This window comes from Thunnus maccoyii, chromosome 24, assembly GCF_910596095.1.
Source record: "Thunnus maccoyii chromosome 24, fThuMac1.1, whole genome shotgun sequence".
In the NCBI taxonomy this organism is placed as follows: Eukaryota; Metazoa; Chordata; class Actinopteri; order Scombriformes; family Scombridae; genus Thunnus; species Thunnus maccoyii.
In genome coordinates this window covers 8,443,562-8,467,629 of record NC_056556.1, presented here as the reverse complement: position 1 = coordinate 8,467,629, position 24,068 = coordinate 8,443,562, and the positions used below count along the sequence as shown (strand labels likewise).

Genomic DNA, 24,068 nt, shown 5'->3' with positions numbered 1-24,068 from the left:
ACAAGTGAAAGATAAACTTACTTGTCTGAAGGACAAGTGCCTCAAAAAGTTAATGTGGAGCCCTGCATGCGCACCTGTCACCTGCTGTTTTGGTTCATGTATGTGCAGCAGTGCAACGTGTAAAAGGGCTGAGTGAATATAGATCAACTGGTGTGGTGATTAATAAATACTCTCTCAGCCAGTCACATCACTGGTCTCATAGCTGTGAAACACTTGCGCCAATCACAGTTAAACGTGATAACGACAGCTCAACAAACGGAAAGCTTTTCTTCAGGAAATGTCTGGATGGTTCAGAGCGTCACGACATGAACACACATCACCACAAATCTGCAGCCAAGGACAGATGGAGCAGTTTTTTCATCAGTTAATATAATAACAATAGAAATAAAAAAGTGTAAAAAATGTATTTGGTGAAGCCGTTTATATGATTATAGCCCATCAGACTGATGCTATTTCAGCAATAATTATATTCTAATGTATCTCACCTCGTACACGGTCACATAGTTTAGTAATTAATGTTACACAACAGCGTTTGCATCGTAATGTGTCTCAAGGATAAAACATGAGACGCTACTTTGGCTAAAAAGAAAGTTGTCAAAGAGGCTGATGAGCCCCGCTAACCCGACGTCTCCTTCATAAAAAAGCAGAATATCGAGTTATAACCGACCAGTCTGATGTGTGTAGAGGTGTGTGTGTTTCTACTGTAGCAGCCTGGTGTCATCAGGAGATTTAATGAAGGTAAACACAGTGAACGGTGGTGCGTAACGGCACTGCGCTCTGGCGCAGCACTTCTCAGAGGCTGCAGATTTATTAACATATCAGTCCTGCTGACTTCAGATGCTGCAGGGATTTAATGAAGTGAAGGAGAAGCTTTTCATACAGTATAAACAGCTGTGGACAACAGATACTGTAACAATCACCCACATTCATTTATACATCACTGCACACTGATTTACTGACTTTCCTGCTTTAACCACATTAAACCTTATTTTCTGTGCACATGTTGGTTGGAGAGTGTTTAACTGAAATAAATGATTTATATTTGAAGCATTAATCTGTTGTTGCAGCACGTCTGCATCCAGTAGACTATTTAGTATGAAACACAGGCGCCTGATACTGTATCAGTAGCCTATGTGACGCTCACAAAAACAAAGAGATTTTATGAGGATGACGTATGACTGTAGCGTTTTACTATAGTCATACGTCATTGTTCAGTTTTAACAACAGCTGACATTTTTGATCTTTGAGCACAACATTAAGTTATTTGTCCACAAATATTTGGTGAACATTGTGGCTAATCAACATGGTCAGAAAATGACTCAGAAAAATATGAAATATCTCAAAAATGCCAAAATACACTGGAGGGAGGCTTTAAATGGTATTTAAATGTTTGAAAACAACATTTGAATGTGTAAATCTGAAGGAGATTTTACCTCATAAAAATCATCCTTATGTTTGCAGTTTAGTGTCACCACAACTTTCACATCATATTAATCTCAGCACAGAAGTAAGAAATGGTGTCTGACCTTAGAGTCTCCAGTCTACAGTGTGGACTCTCCAGAAAATCACACAGCAGATTTGTTCTTGAACCGTCGAGACTCTTGTTGTCAGTCAGATCAAGCTCTCTCAGATGGGAGGGGTTGGACTTCAGAGCTGAGAGCAGAGAAGCACAGCTGATCTCTGACAAACTGCAGCTCTTCAATCTGAATAAAGAAGAAATCATGTAGCGTTAGAAGCAGATTACATGGGTGCAAGAGCTCCGTCTACAGACGGATTTCCATCAAAAGTGAATTATTTGTTCCATCATAATCTGTTTATTTTTACCACTAACACAAAAAAGATTTTACTCTGCCACCACATTTCTGCTTTTTTCACTTTGTAAACGATTAAACGGCGAGGGAAAGAGACGTTTGTTGTTCCAGACATCAACGCTTGTTCCAGCTTCCTGCGGTTGTTTATGCATCGATTTATACGTCTGTTTTCTCCAAAGTAATCAAAGGTATGGCAGTTTTATTTAATGTGCACTTATTTCTCTGTAGGGATGGGTACCGAAACCCGGTATTAAACGAGCCCCGATGATAAATGATTAAAGACTGTAGTATTGATAAGCTCCGATGTTACTGGTTCGTTTATCAGCACTTTTTAATGTTTTGGTTTATTCTCAAACTGCAGCCTCTCCTCCACACACACACACACACACACACACACACACACACACACACACAAACACAAACACACACTCTCTCTCACACACACACACAAACACACACACACACACACACTCTCTCACACACACACAAACACACACTCACACTCTCTCTCTCACACACACACACACACACAAACAGACACTCTCACACACAAACACACACTCACACACACTCTCTCACACACACACACACAAACACACACACAGACACTCTCACACGCACACAAACACACACACACACAGCAAAGTCAGTGAACAGCAGATCACATGTGAAGTGAAGATTACTCGAGTTGACGACAACTACGCTTGTTACTTCTCAAGTGCAATAACACCTTAGCGAGTAAAAAGCCAATACTCTATCAATACACCTGATCAACAAGCATAAACATGTAGAAAAGTGATATTTTCAACTGCTCTGTCCGCAGTCTCTCATCCACCGCTGCTATCAACCACAGCGCGCTAGCTCGGCTAATAGCTAATTGTTAGCAACAAGCTAAAACTAAAGCTGTCTGTATGTAGTCTAACTGTTTAGCTTAGTTTGCCACCAATCTTCAAATTTGGCTCATTCTTGTAAACTCAGCTGCTGGCTGAGACAAAGCAGCCTCTCCTCTCTACCAGCGGTACCTGCAGCAGTCAATCACATCAGCAGCAGAGGGAGGAGGAGGAGGACAGGTGGAAGGACTGATACTGACTGATGTCTGTCTTCTTCTTTCTTTCTAAACTTCACTCAGTATTTTCATGTCAGGAATATTATTTATTTTATTGACATGTTACATTTGTTTCCAGAGATATTATTGAGTTTATAAAGTGACTTTGCTTTGTAAACATGACTGTTGCAGCTCTAGAAACAATGTTTAGTTATATTTATAATATAAATAAATTCTAATCCTGTTCTGAATTTATTCTTTTTGAAAATAATTTATTTTTTTAAAAAGGACTTATTTAGCATTGATAAAGAACCAAACCGATAAGGAGGATCAATAAGACTATTGATTATCAGTGTTCAGTCACATATGTTAACATGAAAAGTTTTAAGTTGATAAAGATAATAAGTACAGATATTTGTGTTATTTTTATTCTAAAATATAGTTGAATAGTTAAAATAAGTAGGCCTACAAGTGTTTTGTCAGTAAGGAGAGAAATAGCATACTTTATGAAGGTCAAATATTTTATTTTATGCTTTTCATGTATAAATTGGTGCCTTTGCCAGGAATAAAAATCATGACCAGAATGCACCAAATTGCATCATTTAAAGAAAACATTTTGCAGGGGGGGCATGCCTCCAGACCCCCCGAGGTGATGTCATGCCTCGGCGCTCGTCTTTGGACACCAGTAGAAAAACGTTAAGTCAAAAAAAAAATTTCTCTTCAGCATCCATGAGATTATTGTGTTTGAAATCATTCAATGTTTCATAATCTGTTCAGAGCTGAAGAAGGTTTAGAATGAACAAGTTTAGAAAATGGAAACTCCAAACACCTGAACCCAACAGGATGCAGGTTAAAAACTGTCAAATACAAACAGTGAAAAAGAGCTTCATTAATATTAATGACAACATGCTGCTACTTCAATAAACACAGTGACTTAACGGTGAATTAGCCAGTGCAGCTTTTTCATATTATATTCAATATGAAGACCAAAAAGATGCTCAGTGTGGGTCAGTATAAAGTCTATGTGGTCACAGATGTTTTAATGTTATCAAAATTGATTTAAAACAAAGATCTGAATGTTTGAAAGTTTGTATCCACTCTGCTGAGGAAACTCATGGACTTCAAGTGGGACTTCATTTAAAATGGTGAGATTACTCAATCCCATTACTCGCTTCTATTTATGAAAACACCAGCTGGTCTCATTCGTCTAATTCTTTCTCCCTCTCAATCTCTCTCTCTCACACACACACACACACACACACACACACACACACACACACACACACACACACAGTCAGAGGGCTACCAAGGCTGGACTGGGAGAACTGGTGTCTTTGATTGGGCCATAAGTCATTAACTAACTCACTCCGCTGCCATCGCCCAATACTTGGACTTCTGCACTTAACTGTGTTCCTTGTTACAGCCTGACATACAGTTCATATTTGGACATGATGTAACATGTCTGCTGCTGTTCATTATATTTTCATTTACATTTCAACTGTTTTTGACAGACAGCATTATATTGATAAAACATCTTTTATTTATGTAATGTTCATCTTTTTATTTGGACCACTGATATGCCTTAAGGCTGGACAATATCTCCAGTATATTCAGATGTTACATGATATAGAGCCAGATATTATCTGAGAGTTTGCTTGTAATTCTGTGATGTAGCTCAGTTGTCTGTAACTGTTGCTGCTCCACAAAGCAAGGTTAGTAAGTTTACCACATGACTTTAAAAATGGTAAAACTGCTGAAATTTGGTTTGTTATCATGAACTTGAATTGTGAATCATAATTGAATCATATCCAAATAGCTCATTCAAATGTTGCTTTACAGATTCAAAACACTATCATGATGATGTCATCTTTTCACACTTATCTGCCTAACTTTCTAATCCTGCTTTGTGGAACAGTCCTCTGCTTAAAAGCTGCTTAACAGCAAATGATGCAGTTTTATTCAACTGAACTGTTCTGTTCTGGTCACCTGCTTTGGTTTTCTAAACACTGTTTCATATTTTTAAATATATTGTTAGTCAAAAAAGGTGATACTGTATAGTTGATCATGTCCATATTTCTGAGCCTAAGTGCTTTGTACTACTATTTCCATCAAAAAGCCAAAGACAGTTTGAGAGAGAACGCTCTGTTTCAGCTTTTTGTTAGGGCCTGAGCCCAAAGGGCGAAGACCCTATTGTTTTTCGTGTGTTTGTTTCTTTCTTATTATTATTAGGGCCTGAGCCCAAAGGGCGAAGACCCTATTGTTTTTCGTGCGTTTGTTTCTTTATTATTATTCTTTATTAATACGCCACTTCAATCCTTAATTTGACCCCCTAAACATGCTCAAAAACTCACCAAATTTGGCACGCACATCAGGTCTGGTGAAAAATTTGATAAAATGTAAAAATTAACCCCCGAAGTGCCAAAATGTGCTCTCTAGCGCCACCTATGTATCTAAAATGGCCGCCACGGCCCGTAGGAATGTCGTAGAGAGATCGAACCAAAACTCAATTATTCGTCTCATCAAGACCTACAAATCATACACTGACACCCCTGACCTAAATCCAACAGGAAGTCTGCAATCAGCTTTTCAAAATAAGACTTTGCCCCAATTTTGGCCCCCGAACAAACGCTATCTCCTCCGAGGGTGTTAATGCTATCGGCTTCAAACTTGAATACATGACTTATCACACTGTGTTGAGCAAAAGTTATTAAAAACTTTGTAATAACTCGAACGGTTTAGATTTAGTAAGCCCTGAAAGTTGGAGTGCGACATTACACCTTACAATGTAAACCAATGGGGAGGCAATCTCTGGGCATGGACTTTGTGCCAAACTGGGGCATCTGGCGTCTAAACTATAAGTCCGACCACTTTCAAACCTGTATCAATGGATTCGCGACGAAAATTCCTACAAAAAAATGTGATTTTTATGTAGGATTTGGCCAAAGTCATGGGATTTATGAGGATATTTCACAAGAAGCGTTCTCTAATATCCTCCTCTCCAACTGCTCCTGGTGATGTCACTCCCTCAGTGCTCTGAAACATTCCGCAATACACACTCATTATAAAATCACAGGAGGAGCAAGAAAAGACCTTAAAACTCACACTCTAATATCTCAAAAACAATAAAAGATAGAAAACACATGTAAATTCAAGATTTGTAGGTCAAAGTCTCGTGACTCATTTAAAGTTCAAATGAAGTTTGTATCTAAAATTATGTGGAAGCAGTAAATGTTCAAAAAGGTGTGGGTTCGCTCACACTCTCCATTCAAATATATGAGTATTTTTCTGTGTCCAGCTGCAGTTACTTATTGTCTCTACACACCTGACAGTACACATGTCAATCAAACTTTCAAAATAAAAGCACACCACACTTGTAAGAAATATCCCTCATTTTTAAAAAGCGTGATCTGATCCCGACGGGCCAGAGCGCAACAGGAAGTATCATGCGTCGTTCTTTGTTGTATTGCTCCTAGGAAATTTGGCCGATGCACCTGAAATTGACTCAGCTAAGATGTAAGACCTTGGTGATGCTACATTGGGCAGGTCATGACCCATGACCAAACGCCGTTGCCATGGCGACACATCCTTCGCCATGAAATACGATGCTGTATTTTAGGGACAAGGGATGGGTCAACAATCACAAAACTTGGCACACATGTCTGGAGCGACACCAGTTAAAATCCTCGAAACTTCATTTGCATAGACGTGACAATATGGCTCAACAGCGCCCCCTTGAAATTTTCAAAATTGTAGCCCCGCCTTCCAGATTAACCTAGGAAAAAGAAATTCGGGAGGCTTATGTATCATGTGAAGACGCACAAAAAAGCCTCTTGGAGCCGTATTGTAAGTCCTACAGGAAGTCGGCCATCTTGATAAAAGTGGTCATTTTTCGCGTTTATGTATCTCATCATTGTCCGCAATCTCAATTTCAAAATATGATTTTGTGCCAATTTTGGACCTTGAATAAACGCTATCTCCTCCTAGGGCATTAATGGTATCGGCTTCAAACTTTAATACTTAACTTATCACACTGTGTTGAGCAAAAGTTATTAAAAACTTTGTAATAACTCGAACGGTTTAGATTTAGTAAGCCCTGAAAGTTGGAGTGCGACATTACACCTTACAATGTAAACCAATGGGGAGGCAATCTCTGGGCATGGACTTTGTGCCAAACTGGGGCATCTGGTGTCTAAACTATAAGTCCGACCACTTTCAAACCTGTATCAATGGATTCGCGACGAAAATTCCTACAAAAAAATGTAATTTTTATGTAGAATTTGGCCAAAGTTATGGGATTTATGAGGATATTTCACAAGTAGAGTACACTAATATCCTTCTCTGCAGTTGAGAGGGAGAGAGAGAGAATGGGGGGGAGGGATGGGTGGAGCAGCAGGTTCGTTATGTAGTTTATTAGACAGACAGGAATAATGTGTAGGATTTAATCATTGGTTCACAGCCTGAAGCGGAGGGTGGCAGTAATGCACCTAATATTCTGGTTGTCAATCATTGTTATAAACCAGAAATAGGAGGGTAAAATATTTTCCCGCACAGAGTGGTACATCCTGTCAGCCGAGGGATTTCCTATCTGTGCAGCTGAACACAGCAGTTCTCTACGTACTGTTTTACCGTGATGGTCACGGTGTTTTTTCCGTAGGTTTCACTTACTCAGCTGGCCGACAGACCCGCTGGTTCTCTCCACCTTAACCTAAATAACATATCGGGGCTCGGTGCTCCGGTTGGATCTAAACAGATAGCCAGGGTTAGCTAAGAGGCTAGCAGAGGCTAACTGGTTGTGCTTCTTTCCGGTCATGCTGCAGTTAACGCTCCGCTGCTGCCTGTTCTCCGCTTTAACCTAAATAACAAATCGGGACTCGGTGCTCCGTTTGGATCTAAACGGGGAGCCGGGGTTAGCTGAGAGGCTAGCAGAGGCTAACTGGTTGTGCTTCTTTCGGTCATGCTGCAGTTAACGCTCCGCTGCTGCCTGTTTGCTGCCTGTTAGTTGTGTTCACCACGCTAGACTATTTTGTGTTTGTCCCGCTCGGGACTACTGTGTTTGTGCTGCCGTGAGTGAGAAAGTAAACTGATTTGTCGATCTGAAACCAGACAACGTGCGTTACAGACTGCCGTCCATACGTGCGCTCTCTGTGGAAAAAGAACCGCTTCTCTCTCTCTCTCACGATCGCTTTCCCTCCTTCCTCTCTTGTGACTAACACCACACTCACGCGCGCACAGATACACGCACCGACATCGTTTTGCACATCTGATGGTCAGATAACGTCGGACAAAAGTGTCCAACCTGCAAGTGTCCAACCCTGTGCAAAGCTGTTTGTGTTTTGTTTGGTAGAATTAGATTTTAGAATAGCTATTTATTGAATGAAGCATTTGTTAACTTTGTTAATTTTGCTAAGTTTCATAAACACTGTTATATCTTTAAAGAGAAGTTCTTTTGTCATTATTGGTAACATATTGTGAAAAGTGGCTGATTGAAGGAGTCAGAGCTCGAATTCAACCGTTCTTTGTTTACCCTTGAATGTTGATATCTCTCAGATATGAACATTCTAGGTGAACTCCCATTTATGAGACTACCTTGTTCGGTTATTAGTCCCGGTTTCCGGGTGGTGCTCCGTATTTGTTAGTTCATATTAATAATTCTGTTAATTGTTATAATTATTTATTATTGATAATTGATAATTATAGCAACTGTGTTCCTTGCAGATCCTACAGTTGGTGCCTGAATTATTGATTAAGGTGAACAATATTTTGATTTCATAATCTATAATTACCCATAATTGTTTGTGAACAGAGGGGTGGGCTCACAGAGAGACACTGGTTAGTATTGTGTGTCTAAAGACTCTCACACTGATCATCTCCAAACGTTTTCTTGGTTCCCAGAAGCTTAGGTGACTGCGCCACGGCCTGCTGTGCGCAAGGGTGCGAAGGCCCGTTCAACGCTGCTTGCAGCTTTAATTCTTTATTAATCCGCCACTTTAACTCTAAATTTGACCCCCTAAACATGCTCAAAAACTCACCAAATTTGGCACGCACATCAGGTCTGGTGAAAAATTTGATAAAATGTAAAAATTAACCCCCGAAGTTCCAAAATGTGCTCTCTAGCGCCACCTATGTATCTAAAACGGCCGCCACGGCCCGTAGGAATGTCGTAGAGAGATCGAACCAAAACTCAATTATTCGTCTCATCAAGACCTACAAATCATACGCTGACACCCCTGACCTAAATCCAACAGGAAGTCTGCAATCAGCTTTTCAAAATAAGACTTTGCCCCAATTTTGGCCCCCGAACAAACGCTATCTCCTCCTAGGGCGTTAATGGTATCGGCTTCAAACTTAAATACATGACTTATCACACTGTGTTGAGCAAAAGTTATTAAAAACTTTGTAATAACTCGAACGGTTTAGATTTAGTAAGCCCTGAAAGTCGGAGTGCGACATTACACCTTACAATGTAAACCAATGGGGAGGCAATCTCTGGGCATGGACTTTGTGCCAAACTGGGGCATCTGGCGTCTAAACTATAAGTCCGACCACTTTCAAACCTGTATCAATGGATTCGCGACGAAAATTCCTACAAAAAAATGTGATTTTTATGTAGGATTTGGCCAAAGTCATGGGATTTATGAGGATATTTCACAAGAAGCGTTCTCTAATATCCTCCTCTCCAACTGCTCCTGGTGATGTCACTCCCTCAGTGCTCTGAAACATTCCGCAATACACACTCATTACAAAATCACAGGAGGAGCAAGAAAAGACTTTAAAACTCACACTCTAATATCTCAAAAACAATAAAAGATAGAAAACACATGTAAATTCAAGATTTGTAGGTCAAAGTCTCGTGGCTCATTTAAAGTTCAAATGAAGTTTGTATCTAAAATTATGTGGAAGCAGTAAATGTTCAAAAAGGTGTGGGTTCGCTCACACTCTCCATTCAAATATATGAGTATTTTTCTGTGTCCAGCTGCAGTTACTTATTGTCTCTACACACCTGACAGTACACATGTCAATCAAACTTTCAAAATAAAAGCACACCACACTTGTAAGAAATATCCCTCATATATATAATTGTCTGTGAACAGAGGGGTGGGCTCACAGAGAGACACTGGTTAGTATTGTGTGTCAAAAGACTCTCACACTGATCATCTCCAAACGTTTTCTTGGTTCCCAGAAGCTTAGCTGACTGCACCGCGGCCCGATGTGCGCAAGGGCGCGAAGGCCCGTTCGACGCTGCTTGCAGCTTTAATTTAACATGCAATTGTTCTGCATGTGAAGTTTCCAACTTTATATTCAAATAAAAAGTCAAGTGCAATAAGAAGCTGTGTTTTTTTCTCTTACATTGTAATTACATGATTGAAATATCAGTGATTTAGCTCTGTTCTTCATTCCTAAAGAACATTTTGTTCTGGTTTGCATTATGTGCTTGTAGCCAGCTTTGGACAGAGATTTTATGAAGAATGACAACCAGGTCTATTAAAACCTTTTTCTTAACAAAAGTGTCTTTAATTGTATGTATTGTGACTATTCCTATGTGTTTAACCTGCTAAGTCAGTATTCATTTAAAAAATAGGTTTATTAAAATGTTTGTAAAAAAATACAAACTAAATAGTTCAATCAAACAAATCTGTCAACTGTGAGATACTGCAAAAAAAAACAACAGTTCTATTAATAAAGCAATGAAAAACCAGATCATACTGTATTTTTCATTAACAGCACGAAACCGTAAACTTTAATAACAGTAAAAAAAATGTTAATTTTACAGTAACTTAATGGCAACCCTGCTGCCAGTTGTTGAATGTTTTTACAGGAAGTCTGTTGTTGCAGCACGTCTGCATCCAGTAGACTATTTAGTATGAAACACAGGTGCCTGATACTGTATCAGTAGCCTATGTGACGCTCACAAAAACAAAGAGATTTTATGAGGATGACGTATGACTGCAGCGTTTTACTATAGTCATACGTCATTGTTCAGTTTTAACAACAGCTGACATTTTTGATCTTTGAGCACAAAATTAAGTTATTTGTCCACAAATATTTGGTGAACATTGTGGCTAATCAACATGGTCAGAAAATGACTCAGAAAAACATGAAATATCTCAAAAATGCCAAAATACACTGGAGGGAGGCTTTAAATAGTATTTAAATGTTTGAAAACAACATTTGAATGTGTAAATCTGAAGGAGATTTTACCTGATAAAAATCATCCTTATGTCTGCAGTTTAGTGTCACCACAACTTTCACATCATATTAATCTCAGCACAGAAGTAAGAAATGGTGTCTGACCTCAGAGTCTCCAGTCTACAGTGTGGACTCTCCAGAAAATCAAATGGCAGCTTTGTTCCTGAACTGTCGAGAATGTAGTTGTCAGTCAGATCCAGCTCTCTCAGATGGGGGGGGTTGGACTTCAGAGCTGAGAGCAGAGAAGCACAGCTGATCTCTGACAACCTGCAGCTCTTCAATCTGAATAAAGAAGAAATCATGTAGCGTTAGAAGCAGATTACATGGGTGCAAGAGCTCCGTCTACAGACGGATTTCCATCAAAAGTGAATTATTTGTTCCATCATAATCTGTTTATTTTTACCACTAACACACAAAAAGATTTTACTCTGCCACCACATTTCTGCTTTTTTCACTTTGTAAACAATTAAACGGCGAGGGAAAGAGACGTTCGTTGTTCCAGACATCAACGCTTGTTCCAGCTTCCTGCAGTTGTTTATGCAGCGATTTATACGTCTGTTTTCTCCAAAATAATCAAAGGTATGGCAGTTTTATTTAATGTGCACTTATTTCTCTGTAGGGATGGGTACCGAAACCCGGTATTAAACGAGCCCTGATGATAAATTATTAAAGACTGTAGTATTGATAAGCTCTGATGTTACCGGTTCTTTTATCAGCACTTTTTAATGTTTTGGTGTAATTTATCTTCAAACTGCAGCCTCTCCTCCACACACACACACACACACACACACACACACACACACAGTCAGAGGGCTACCAAGGCTGGATTGGGAGAACTGGTGTCTTTGACTGGGCCATAAGTCATTAACTAACTCACTCCCCTGCCATCACCCAATACTTGGACTTCTGCACTTAACCGTGTTCCTTGTTAGAGCCTGACATACAGTTCATATTTGGACATGATGTAACATGTCTGCTGCTGTTCATTATATTTTCATTTATATTTCAACTGTTTTTGACAGACAGCATTATATTGACAAAACATCTTTTATTTATGTAATGTTCATCTTTTTATTTGTACCACTGATATGCCTTAAGGCTGGACAATATCTCCAGTATATTCAGATGTTACATGATATAGAGCCAGATATTATCTGAGAGTTTGCTTGTAATTCTGTGATGTAGCTCAGTTGTCTGTAACTGTTGCTGCTCCACAAAGCAAGGTTAGTAAGTTTACCACATGACTTTAAAAATGGTAAAACTGCTGAAATTTGGTTTGTTATCATGAACTTGAATTGTGAATCATAATTGAATCATATCCAAATAGCTCATTCAAATGTTGCTTTACAGATTCAAAACACTATCATGATGATGTCATCTTTTCACACTTATCTGCCTAACTTTCTAATCCTGCTTTGTGGAACAGTCCTCTGCTTAAAAGCTGCTTAACAGCAAATGATGCAGTTTCATTCAACTGAACTGTTCTGTTCTGGTCACCTGCTTTGGTTTTCTAAACACTGTTTCATATTTTTAAATATATTGTTAGTCAAAAAAGGTGATACTGATATAGTTGATCATGTCAATATTTCTGAGCCTAAGTGCCTTGTACTACTATTTCCATCAAAAAGCCAAAGACAGTTTGAGAGAGAACGCTCTGTTTCAGCTTTTTGTTTAACATGCAATTGTTCTGCATGTGAAGTTTCCAACTTTATATTCAAATAAAAAGTCAAGTGCAATAAGAAGCTGTGTTTTTTTCTCTTACATTGTAATTACATGATTGAAATATCAGTGATTTAGCTCTGTTCTTCATTCCTAAAGAACATTTTGTTCTGGTTTGCATTATGTGCTTGTAGCCAGCTTTGGACAGAGATTTTATGAAGAATGACAACCAGGTCTATTATAACCTTTTTCTTAACAAAAGTGTCTTTAATTGTATGTATTGTGACTATTCCTATGTGTTTAACCTGCTAAGTCAGTTTTCATTTAGGTTAAAAAAAGGTTTATTAAAATGTTTGTAAAAAAAAAACAAACAAAAAAAAAACTAAATAGTTCAATCAAACAAATCTGTCAACTGTAAGATACTGTAAAAGAAAAAAACAGTTCTATTAATAAAGCAATGAAAAACCAGATCATACTGTATTTTTCATTAACAGCACGAAACCGTAAACTTTAATAACAGTAAAAAAAATGTTAATTTTACAGTAACTTAATGGCAACCCTGCTGCCAGTTGTTGAATGTTTTTACAGGAAGTTTTAACAGTGTGTGTGTAGAGGTGTGTGTGTTTCTACTGTAGCAGCCTGGTGTCATCAGGAGATTTAATGAAGGTAAACACAGTGAACGGTGGTGCGTAACGGCACTGCGCTCTGGCGCAGCACTTCTCAGAGGCTGCAGATTTATTAACATATCAGTCCTGCTGACTTCAGGTGCTGCAGGGATTTCATGAAGTGAAGGAGAAGCTTTTCATACAGTATAAACAGCTGTGGACAGCAGATACTGTAACAATCACCCACATTCATTTATACATCACTGCACACTGATTTACTGACTTTCCTGCTTTAACCACATTAAACCTTATTTTCTGTGCACATGTTGGTTGGAGAGTGTTTTATTGAAATAAATGATTTATATTTGAAGCATTAATCTGTTGTTGCAGCACGTCTGCATCCAGTAGACTATTTAGTATGAAACACAGGTGCCTGATACTGTATCAGTAGCCTATGTGACGCTCACAAAAACAAAGAGATTTTATGAGGATGACGTATGACTGCAGCGTTTTACTATAGTCATACGTCATTGTTCAGTTTTAACAACAGCTGACATTTTTGATCTTTGAGCACAAAATTAAGTTATTTGTCCACAAATATTTGGTGAACATTGTGGCTAATCAACATGGTCAGAAAATGACTCAGAAAAATATGAAATATCTCAAAAATGCCAAAATACACTGGAGGGAGGCTTTAAATAGTATTTAAATGTTTGAAAACAACATTTGAATGTGTAAATCTGAAGGAGATTTTACCTCATAAAAATCATCCTTATGTCTGCAGTTTAGTGTCACCACAACTTTCACATCATATTAATCTCAGCACAGAAGTAAGAAATGATGTCTGACCTCAGAGTCTCCAGTCTACAGTGTGGACTCTCCAGAAAATCAAATGGCAGCTTTGTTCCTGAACTGTCGAGAATGTAGTTGTCAGTCAGATCCAGCTCTCTCAGATGGGAGGGGTTGGACTTCAGAGCTGAGAGCAGAGAAGCACAGCTGATCTCTGACAAACTGCAGCTCTTCAATCTGAATAAAGAAGAAATCATGTAGCGTTAGAAGCAGATTACATGGGTGCAAGAGCTCCGTCTACAGACGGATTTCCATCAAAAGTGAATTATTTGTTCAATCATAATCTGTTTATTTTTACCACTAACACAAAAAAAGATTTTACTCTGCCACCACATTTCTGCTTTTTTCACTTTGTAAACAATTAAACGGCGAGGGAAAGAGACGTTCGTTGTTCCAGACATCAACGCTTGTTCCAGCTTCCTGCGGTTGTTTATGCATCGATTTATACGTCTGTTTTCTCCAAAATAATCAAAGGTATGGCAGTTTTATTTAATGTGCACTTATTTCTCTGTAGGGATGGGTACCGAAAACCGGTATTAAACGAGCCCCGAGGATAAATGATTAAAGACTGTAGTATTGATAAGCTCCGATGTTACCGGTTCTTTTATCAGCACTTTTTAATGTTTTGGTGTAATTTATTCTCAAACTGCAGCCTCTCCTCCACACACACACACACACACACACACACAGTGAACACAGTGAACAGCAGATCACATGTGAAGTGAAGATTACTCGAGTTGACGACAACTACGCTCGTTACTTCTCAAGTGCAATAACACTTTAGCGAGTAAAAAGCCAATACTCTATCAATACACATGATCAACAAGCATAAACATGTAAAAAAGTGATATTTTCAACTGCTCTGTCCGCAGTCTCTCATCCACCGCTGCTGTTTTACACAACCACAGCGCGCTAGCTCGGCTAATAGCTAATTGTTAGCAACAAGCTAAAACTAAAGCTGTCTGTATGTAGTCTAACTGTTTAGCTTAGTTTGCCACCAATCTTCAAATTTGGCTCATTCTTGTAAACTCAGCTGCTGGCTGAGACCAAGCAGCCTCTCCTCTCTACCAGCGGTACCTGCAGCAGTCAATCACATCAGCAGCAGAGGGAGGAGGAGGAGGAGGACAGGAGGAAGGACTGATACTGACTGATGTCTGTCTTCTTTCTTTCTTTCTAAACTTCACTCAGTATTTTCATGTCAGGAATATTATTTATTTAATTCACATTTTACATTTGTTTCCAGAGATATTATTGAGTTTATAAAGTGACTTTGCTGTTGTAAACATGACTGTTGCTGCTCTAGAAACAATGTTTAGTTATATTTATAAAATAATTAAATTCTAATCCTGTTCTGAATTTATTCTTTTTTAAAACAATTATTTTTTAAAAAAGCAATTATTTATTAATGAAAAAGAACCAAACCGATAAGGAGGATCAATAAGACTATTGATTATCAGTGTTCAGTCACATATGTTAACATGAAAAGTTTAAAGTTGATAAAGATAATAAGTTCAGATATTTGTGTTATTTTTATTCTAAAATATAGTTGAATAGTAAAAATAAGTAGGCCTACAAGTGTTTTGTCAGTAAGGAGAGAAATAGCATACTTTATGAAGGTAAAATATTTTATTTTATACTTTTCATGTATAAATTGGTGCCTTTGTCAGGAATAAAAATCATGACCAGAATGCACCAAATTGCATCATTTAAAGAAAACATTTTGCAGGGGGGGGCATGCCTCCAGACCCCCCGAGGTGACTTCATGCCTCGGCGCTCGTCTTTGGACACCAGTAGAAAAAAATTAAGTCCAAAAAAAAATCTCTCTTCAGCATCCATGAGATTATTGTGTTTGAAATCATTCAATGTTTCATAATCTGTTCAGAGCTGAAGAAGGTTTAGAATGAACAAGTTTAGAAAATGGAAACTCCAAACACCTGAACCCAACAGGATGCAGGTTAAAAACTGTCAAATACAAACAGTGAAAAAGAGCTTCATTAATATTAATGACAACATGCTGCTACTTCAATATACACACAGTGACTTAACAGTGAATTAGCCAGTGCAGCTTTTTCATCTTATATTAAGTTTTCAAATCTGCAGCTCTGATACAGTCAATAGATTAAACCACTGAAGAAGAAAATAGACGTTAATAGTAAGATACTCAGTGTGGATCAACATAACATCATCCTTATGTCTGCAGTTTAGTGTCACCACAACTTTCACATCATATTAATCTCACAGGGATTACAGCAACAACAACAAAAAAAACTTTTCAGTGAATTTTTTTTTCAAGGCGCAGCCAGGTCATGTTATTCACCTGTAATTTGTAAACCTATATTACTTGACGCCTGCTAAACAAATAACACAAGATGTAAAATTATGAGATTTCAGCACCACTTCACACATAATCATGGAGCTCGTTTTGACTGGTCCTTGGATCTTGGGCTACTCTTCTGACTAATTTTCTTACTGCTCGGTCAGCAATCTTGTGAGGTGCTCCTGTGTGTAGCCGGTTGATGGTAGAGTGAAGCTGCTTCCACTTGCACATAATGGTCCCAATGGTGCTTATGGGAACATTTAGGAGTTGAGAAATCAGTCAGTAACCTGCGCCATTCCTGTTGCTCAACAATCTTGTTGTGAAGGTTTGGGAGAGCTCTTTGTCTCTAATCATCATGAGATGGTTCTTGCATGACAGCTTGGTAACAAATAATATCTTCACAGATGTCTAACCCTTTTTAAAAGAGTGGAAGTGCTAACAGCCACATGCACTAACCCAGCTGATTGTAATTAGCACAGGTAAGAGGACTAATTAATGGAATCACCTGGTTCAGTGCTTTTTCTTACTGCCTGTTCAATACTTTTGTCCTGTGTCATTCCAATTCAATGCACATAAGTTTTTTGTTGATTGGCATGTTATGATTTCTTTAGCTGTGTTGCCTTATTGATTTAATACCAATGTCAGCTCTTAATTTCATATGAATAGCTGCACTGGAAATATGTCTCCTGAAAAAAGGTTGATGTATTGAATACTTATTTCCCCCCGCTGTACATTTATATTTTCTTATTGATTAATGATTATTATACACATTAGATTAAGGGAAGACAACGCACCTGAAATAATTATATTTGTTCCGACTGATTACATGAGTTTGCCTAATTTGCATAATTTCATATTAAAAATTAAAGGTTATAATACAGAAATATATTGGATGAGAGTGTATATTACTAAGTTTCATTCTCATAGAAGAACATGGATTATTTTGTCCTTATTCAACTGTGGTGCCTTAAAACACATCCACCCTCATCCATGTTTAGGTTATTAAGAAATTTCACATATGCTTGGCTATGCTGCAAATTGAGCTTACTGGTATAGAAAAAATAGATGATATGAATTAAGGATGTCAATGATTCATCGATTATGGGTTAATTGCCATTGATAATTCAACTGATTGAGTTACAGGTGTTTCTGCAGACCGCCCGTAAGGGCCGCACAAGCTGTAAAACGAACGCACCTCCCTGCCTCCCGACGAAGAAAAACAGTTGCAGACTCACGGTGAGCCTCAATCTGCTCACTGTGTCATCTGGTTGAACTCTGAAGCATAAAGCTGTGAAAACTCCACGGAGTTGTTGTCTGGTGGCTGTGCGGTTTAGCTATCTGAGGCTCATGCTAACGCTAAACTAACATGTTGAACAGAAGCAGCTGCTCGGTTAATGCAGGCTGAGAGCTGACTGTCAGACAGCAGGACTCTAATTACACATGCTCCCAACAAAATCAACACAAAAGTGATGAACTGTCTAAGCAACACTCCCCTGATCTGAGTATAAATGCATTTTAGCGGTGACAGTAAATGGACAGATAAAGTCACAGCAACAGTATTGTTTCGTCCCCGGGACATCCGTCCAGCTGAGCAGCTGTTTCCAGCAGCTGGACTAACGTTAGCTACAGTAAACACACGTCACTCTATCATATAGATCAGGTCTGCAGATTGTTTTATATAAAACTAACCAGATGATGTCTGTTGTGGGGAGATCGGGGTACCCTGTTTTACATTTACATTGTTACACTATAATGTCCACTGTACCAACAAATTATATACATTTATTTCAGTCTAAAATACAAAATGTGTAATATTTCACTCACTATTGTATATCTGAGCAGGCTGCAAGTTATATACTGTAGATAAACACCTACTATACACTATGTACTGTACATAAAGTAACAACATTTAACCATTTACCATTACCTATGTTGGACACAAAATAAGAGTAGACTACATCAGGAGTTAAAAGAAAAAAATAAGCAAACACCAGGTTACCTAAATGATAAATAACACAAATAATGACTTAATTTAGGAATTACAGAGCTCCCAGCAAACAGCTGCACAACTTGCAGCTTCACTAGAGGACAGCCCGAGCGCCCCCGCCGGCGGGAGCAGCGCTGCCGTCGTACAAGCAAACGCGTCACAGGGTATCTAACACGGAAGAGCATAATCACACCACGTACCGTTTTGTTCAGAAGAAGCTCGGCTAGTAAGCTAGCGTAACCATTTCTACCTAAACGAAACACAAGTCAAACACCAAGCAACTGTGAGCGTGTAACAAAAAGCGTCCCTGATATCTTTCATTTCACGCTATCCACACACACATCAAATGAATCCTGAGATTTCACAGATTCCAGCAATATAACTCCTATCACTATCCGACCAAAACTCACTGGAAAAAACGTCGAAGTAATATAGAAAAACTTCCGTTTTTACATTAACAACTACAAATTGTGTCTTACCTTTGCTGTTTTTGTAATCAAAAGTTGCGTCTGGCCACATAAAACCACTAGTAATAGCTACTCCAATGTTTCTGGGTCATTTTGAGTTGATTACAGCCTTTCTGTATCCACTTTCCCGGTAGGAAGGACAAAGTGAAGTCGGCCATTGTCTAAGCCTTCCATGCGAACACACGGTCTATGTCTCCATCTAGTGGTTGAATTGTAGTACTGAAACAGATTCAGTCAAAAACAATCGATAGCGGAGTTTGTGAGCTTTGATTAGAGGCCTAAAGCGTCCAAATATGGTCCAAATCGACCAATGGTTTCCGGAGATATTGATGCCTATTGCTCAGGTTAGCTGAGATCGTTGCTCAGATTACATTAAGATTACATTACATTTGATGTAATTACAAATAGCTAATTCGGAATTTTTTCTCCACTAAAACTTCTCTAACTTTGCTCTGCTTCACCTTCTTAGCATCATTTTTGGGACAGGTAATGTTCACATGCTGTTTTATGGTTTACTAGAGGTTTGGGGCTGCAACTGCATAATTTCAAAGGGGATATTTACTATAATACTGTTAAGTTTTGTTTTTTTTAGGTGGAAATGAAATATTTCCTTTATGCCACGTTCCATCTTCATTTACTCTGACCCAGTAACATCTATACTGATGCTTACACCTCTGCACAAACCTCACACGTGTTACCTTTATTATGATATAGAAAGTGTTCATATAAACATTGTAGTTGCAGAGATATACTGTATTCATTATGAGTATGCCATTTTCGAGCAGGGGCCTGAGTCAGAGGCCTAGGGCTTAACAATTACTTAACATTTAATCAAAATTGCTGGAGCCTTCAATGGTAAATAACCCGTAACTTTATCCTACAAATCAGAATCATCTTTATTGGCCAAGTATGTTTACACATACAAGCAGTTTGACTCCGCTTTAGTGGCTCTCAATGTTCTTACACAGAATAACAACACAACAATCTTCAGAAATATACACAAGGAATGACTATATACAGGCGTTTCTGTGAACTGTAAACAGGATTGAAATGGTGTAAAGAAGTGAAGAGTGCGATAAATATTAAATGGTAAAAAAAAATTACGTTACTTCATATAGTAGGTGGTTATGTTCAGTACATTCAGCCTGTTCACACACGCCGGGCGCACAGGCCAACAGTTAGGTCTTCAGCCTACAGGACACAATTAAACACCTATCTGCTTGTTATTTTCTTTTAATAATAATGTGTAATTTACTTGCAATTAGTAGGATAAACATGAACTTGCCCAGCGCCAGGCTAACATTAGCTGACCAACTACCATCTGTAGCAAATCGTTATTTGTCCATCGTTTATGTTTTCACTGTCACTGACTCGTTTTCACTGATTGAACTTTCAACAACAATAATATGAATCTTACCGTTTTTATTCCATCATGTTGAATTCCGATGTTTGTTCTGTCACTCAGAACTATGAGCTAAAGTTGAGCGATGCTCTGTGTTTAGATATTCCGCGCTGTCTGTGTCACGTGATTCATGTAAACAATACCATTGGCTACTGAGATGTGACAATCTACGAAGAACAACATCTGGTTGATGCAGCTCTCACTGTTTTTTACAACATCAAAATCAATTGATTCATTCAAAATCACAAACAAAATACAGAATGAATGGGGAGTTTCTCTCTCTTTCTTTTTTTCTCCTCAGATACACTGATCTCATAAATGGCCTCTATGGACACAACAACATTCAGACATGTATTCATGTCAACACAGATCAATAAAATGCTGCTGACTGTAAAATGGATCAAATTAGACATGATGGATTAAAAGCTTATGCTTTACTTTTATTCATCTTCTTCCTGTAAATGGTAACAATTAAGTGTAATTTCATTAAAACACTACAGAACTTGAGTATATACAGAAAAATCAATATTTTCCTCCTACTGAGACACTAATTTCTAACCACAGATTTACCCTCATCATCACCGCTGACTGACTGTGATCAGTGCCAAACACCAGACTTTCACATGACTTCCCTTTTAACTGGTGGTGCAGCTACACAAAGTAACATCATTTTCTGCCAGGAAGCATCATGCACATGTTGAAGTGTAGCAGCTCAGACACGACTTGAGATACAAACTGCATTTGGAAATATGATTTGCTCTCTTTGTCTGTTCTCCTGTATGAGTGTATTAAAGTGTGTGTGAGAGAGACTTTTATGTATAAGTTCCCACAAAATAGTGTTCTCAATTTTTAATATATAAGACATTATTCATGGATATGCAATGAAAGTCTTATAAACTCTTATAAACATTAAATTGGTCTAACATAAAGTTGTCCAATAATTTCAATAATTTCTTACAAATATCAGACCCTTTCGATGTTTGACTAAATTCAAAGTGAAATCAACTGTTCAGGCATTTTGGACTTTAAACATTTTAGTGATTTGTGAAATACAAATGAATCAAATTAAATCTGAAACTTCTATTATGAATTTAAATAACTGGGTACATACAAGATGTACAAGAGGAAAACACAGTCGGTGAACTGACCTCAGAGTCTCCAGTCTACAGTTTGGACTCTCCAGTCCAGCAGACAGAATCAATCTTGAGTTGTGCAGGTTGGAGTTTCCACTCAGGTCAAGCTCTCTGAGATGGGAGGGGTTGGACTTCAGAGCTGAGGCCACAACTTCACAGTGAGTCTCTGAGAGTCCACAGTCCTTAAGCCTGTTATTACAAAATATATTACATTTAAATATGTTAAAATCAAACACTTTTATCATAAATATAGACACTATGCATTTTGATGACAAAGCAAATTTTGTTGTGGGGGCTGAGCAGCTCCATATAGTGCATATATGGTAAAATGCTGTCTGTTGTGATAAAATGCTGACTGTCAAAACACAAATCCTTAAGTCCTGAAGTTCTTTTGCTGGATTTGTATTAAAACTAGAAGGTGAAGGACAAACTGTAACATGTAACACTGTTTATAATTAAACAGAATAACTGTGTTCATAAGTGTAAACAAATCAACTTCAAAGTTTTTCTTGCTCTCAAAGTTTTGGTTACAACTGAAGAATAATTGTTGTGAGAATAACTGGTTTACAATTTTGGCAACAAGCAGCTGTAACACAAGCTGAACACACTTTAATAGTTTGTTAGTTTTACAGTGTGCATGTATGTAAAGGAGGGATGTATGATATGTCAGTGGCTGATATTTTATTGGCCAAGAAATGAGAAAATGTAACTACTGTATTGTAATTGTTTTGGTAATTGAATTTCAGCCAATAATTGTGTCCGATAATGCAGAGCCTTTTTACAGTGACTGTGGACTAGTGACATCATTCTAAACCTGGTTGTGAACAGGGAGTTTTTTAATGTCAGGTCTTGTGTTGGTACTGGAGCAGACTGAGAGTAACAGAGCAGACATGATTTTAGAGTAGATTATAGTAGTCTGTACAGTCCTGCCTCTCTTGCCTTTCTCTCCTCTGCTCTGTGTTGCTGCCTTTTCAGAAGGCCAGTGTAACTTACAAAAAAACATAACCTACATTGTTTTAAGATTAATAATATTGGTTATCATATTGGTATCAGACACAACAAACATAATTATCAATTGTTGTCATTGGCCCTGAAATTCCACATCAGTGCATCTCTAATGTAAAGTGATTCACACTTTACAGCATGCACTATACATTTACATTACACTTGATTGTAATATTGATATGATTGATGTAATATTGGCTTTATAATGTTGATATTTTGTTTCCCAATCACTCTCAACACTGTAAAACACTCCCTTAAAAGTGTTTATCTTAGTTACAGATACAAAGAGTACAACGTTTGGAGACCAAATAGACTCTTCAGAGTTGAGTACAGAGGCAACAGGAAGTATCTAAAACAGTTTGGACTGAGCAGCTGGACATGAGAGATGTGTGTGTGTTCTGCAGTGATAGATTTATAATGTTGATAATCACATCTGGACTTACACAGCCTTTCTGCAGTTCCTTACAGCTGGGATCAGTCTCCGTCGTCCCTCCTCTGATGTGTTGTACTTCTTCAGGTCCAACTCATCCAGAATCTCCTCTGACATCTGCAGCATGTAGGCCAGAGCTGAGCAGTGGATATCAGAGAGTTCCTTCTCTGATCTGTTCTCTGACTTCAGGAACTCTTGGATCTCCTGATGTACTGAGCGGTCGTTCATCTCCATCAGACAGTGGAAGATATTGATGCTTCTGTCAGGAGAGACATTAGTATCCATCTCCTTCAGGTTGTTGATGGTTCTCTGGATGATTTCTTGACTGTTCTTTTTCCAACCCAGCAGGCCTCCTAAGAGACTCTGGTTGGACTTCACCGAAAGGCCATGAAGGAAACGAACAAACAAGTCGAGGTGTCCATTTTCACTTTGAAGAGATTTCTTCATGGCTTTCATCAGGAAGTTATCCAGGGATGAGTGACTGTAGTATCCCAGGAAGGCCTTCAGTACCCTTGTGTTGCTGCTGGTGTAACAGTGGTACATGTAGACTGCAGCCAGAAACTCCTGAACACTCAGATGAACAAAGCTGTAGACTGTTTTCTTGAATATCACACTCTCTGTTTTGAGGATCTCTGTACAAAATCCTGAGTACACTGCGGCCTCTTTGACATCAAGACCACACTGCTCCAGGTCTTCTTGGTAGAACACAATGTTTCCCTTCTCTAGCTGTTCAAACGCCAGCCTCCCCAGCTTCAGAAGAACCTCCCTGTCAGCCTTCATCAGTTTCTGTGGCCTCGTCTCATGTCCCTCATTATACTTGTGCTTCTTCCTCTTTGTCTGAACCAGCAGGAAGTGTGAGTACATGTCAGTCAGGGTCTTGGGCAGCTCTCCTCTCTGGTCTGTAGTCAACATGTGCTCCAGAACTGTAGCAGTGATCCAGCAGAAGACTGGGATGTGACACATGATGTGGAGGCTCCTAGATGTCTTAATGTGTGAGATGATTTTGCTGAAGAGATCTTTATCACTGAATCTCCTCCTGAAGTACTCCTCCTTTTGGGCGTCAGTGAAGCCTCGTACTTCTGTTACCCTTTTAACACATGTAGGAGGGATCTGATTCACTGCTGCAGGTCGGGAAGTTATCCAGACGAGAGCCGAGGGAAGTAGATTCCCC

General features: G+C 38.5%; 1 protein-coding gene across 10 annotated transcripts in view; it reads right to left on the bottom strand.

Moving 5' to 3' along the window:
* The window catches only part of LOC121891797 (NACHT, LRR and PYD domains-containing protein 12-like), a 118,432-nt gene that overhangs the window by 78,665 nt on the left and 15,699 nt on the right, over positions 1-24,068 (bottom strand). The window lies entirely within an intron of this gene.